Consider the following 2,474-nt stretch of genomic DNA (forward strand, 5'->3'; position numbering starts at 1 on the left):
GTATTTGAGATGATAAGATTAAGCAAAATTGTGCAAAAGATACGCTCAGGCATGACTTGAATTTTTATGCATTTTGACATTTCACTAAGTTATTTTACATTGTTGCTAATATATACTGTACATTTATACTATATATTCTTATATATTGTTATGGAGAAAGGGAGCAATATCACTGCACTTATATGTTGTAAAACTGCATGATGGATGTCTTCTTGGTGTTAAAAGTATTGCCATGTATCTACAGCCTGCCAGCAGCAGTATTTCTTACAGATTGGTTATAAATTCTCTTTTGTTTTGAAAAATATGAAACTTGAAAGTCCCAGGCATCTCCTGAGCCAGCAGAATTTTTTTTTTTAAATATGGCAGGTCGTGCAGAAGTTATATCACAGTACAGCTTCCAAAGTTTCAAGGATCAATTTCTTTATAGAGAGATTCTGCCTTCAGATCGGATCTTGAAAAGTCTTATCAAGGGGTATTCTATGAAATCATTTTAAGGCAGAATTAGGCTCATTAAACCAGACTCATCCCTTGTACGCAGGTGTAAAAAAACCCATAAAGTCAGTGGACACATAGATTCACATCACTGCTCCTTAATCTTCCTACACAGTAGTATATAGGTGGGCAAGGGCATGTCTGTATCTAGTATCTCTATATATGTATGCACTCCGATGTGTGGCTGTATGTGATCTCTATATTTATACATACATTAATGTATTAATGTGTTATATGCAAACCATTTTTCTTAATAGTTTAAAAAAGGGCGATGCTGCTGCTTAGTTTGTAGTCATAGTAAATCAGCACAGTATATTTTAAATATATTTTTTTGCAGCTAAATGTGCGAATGTGCTTCTTACTACATGTTCCTTGGTGAAATTTTTCTGCAAAGGATAACTAAATTACAGCCAAAGTTCATAATAAGCCTTGACTAAACACAATAGTATTGATTTCAATGGGGTAGGTTCAGGTCTACCACATAATATTTGGGCAAATGTTAGAAAGAGCAGAAGACAGAAATATGGGTAAAAAAAATCTGTGTCAGAAACTGAAAGCCATCTAGAGTAGCAGGATTAATATGCACAGATACCCCTTTCCTTTGCTCACCATAAGATGCCTGCTAGGAAAGGCTGTTATATCTGAGTCTCCTAACATATAATCAAAGAAATTTGTGTACAAATACGTGTTAACATTTGTTTTGCAAAGGATATCAATCATATTTCCAAAAATGAAGGGACAGATTTCAATTTACCCAGTGTATTATATTCTGACTACTTCAGAAAGGTTTCCAGCACTTAAAGTGAATGGCATTTAATATAGAACAACATAACAGGGTGAAGGCTAGATGTGACCTTATTCAAATGTCGTAGCCATTACAAAGCCATTCCCAGTGTAATTATAATTAAATACTTTATGCCTTTCTTGCAAATCCTCTGATCGATCACTGATAGTAACATTAATATTGTATTACCCCCGAGCAAATGTCTCCCACACAAGTGTTATGGATCACCAGGTTTCCATTAACAAAGTTGTGAGCTGTTGCCATATGCTAGTCGTGGATAAATTTACGTAAATTACCTTTTCATGGGGGAAAAAATCTGAGGGTTTTTTTCCAAAGCATGTAGTCTGGTGCTTTTTCTTCATCCCTTTTATAGGCTGTCAGTTAGTTATGTACACACAAAGCAAAACTCTACTCTCCGAAAGAGAGCTCCCACTGAAACCAATGGATATAGGCTAGGTATAATCAGAGTAAGTAAGAACCAAATCAGGTACACAGGGGCAAAGTCTGCACTAAAGACATTCTTAAGCACCGTATATAAAACAGGTCAGGATCCCGTCCATAACAGCAAGCTCTGTTCATTATTGTGATGTTCATGCTCACATAGAGTACAGTACTGCGATATAGGCTGAGTTCAGCGAGATGAGTAGGGGTATAGCCATTTGGATCTAAAAAGTATTCCTTGCTTATAGATATTTTCCTGTCTGTTCAGAATCCATGCTTGCCATCGTATTTCCTATGCTAGATATTGCCAGTTAGACAAAGCCCCTAAGCAGCATTTCCCTGCACCACCAGGTGAGAGGAGAGAGGGCTCGGTTTCTTCCCCTGCAAGTCAATAGCATTCCACAGGCCAGTGAAGAACCACTGGGACTGTGGGAAGAGAATGCATTTTTTGTCCTTCAAAAAAAATGAATACATTTTGCAAAGAAAAAGACGATGAAAGGTTCCTTCGTGGGGAGCTGATGGAACCAGCAGACCCAATGTTCAATCTCCTTTAGGGAGCCCTATATTTGGGGAAAAAAGAAGTTTCTCATGGAAAACGACAATGTTGATGGAGCTGTGCCAATTGACATCAACAGAGATTTGGCCTAGAAAGATTTAGTTTCCTAGGCTATGTCTTTACAAAGACGTCTTTTTTCACAGAAAAATAATGAGCGCACAACTCCTCCATGGAAACAAGGCACTTGTTGCTTTTACCACC

At 37.3% G+C, this 2,474-nt stretch overlaps 1 protein-coding gene across 3 annotated transcripts in view; it reads left to right on the forward strand.

Annotated features, from left to right (window-relative positions):
- Window positions 1–1,029, forward strand: part of LOC109294504 (forkhead box protein I1c) — a 9,655-nt gene extending 8,626 nt beyond the window's left edge. For all 3 annotated transcript variants that reach the window (XM_019512897.1, XM_019512896.1, XM_019512895.1), the window contains exon 5: window positions 10–1,029. The gene's annotated coding sequence lies outside the window, so the exon portion shown is untranslated. The remainder of the gene's footprint in view (window positions 1–9) is intronic.
- The last annotated feature ends 1,445 nt before the right edge of the window (window positions 1,030–2,474 follow it).

Source organism: Gavialis gangeticus, unplaced genomic scaffold (assembly GCF_001723915.1).
Source record: "Gavialis gangeticus isolate Ggan-Ray unplaced genomic scaffold, GavGan_comp1, whole genome shotgun sequence".
NCBI lineage: Eukaryota > Metazoa > Chordata > Crocodylia > Gavialidae > Gavialis > Gavialis gangeticus.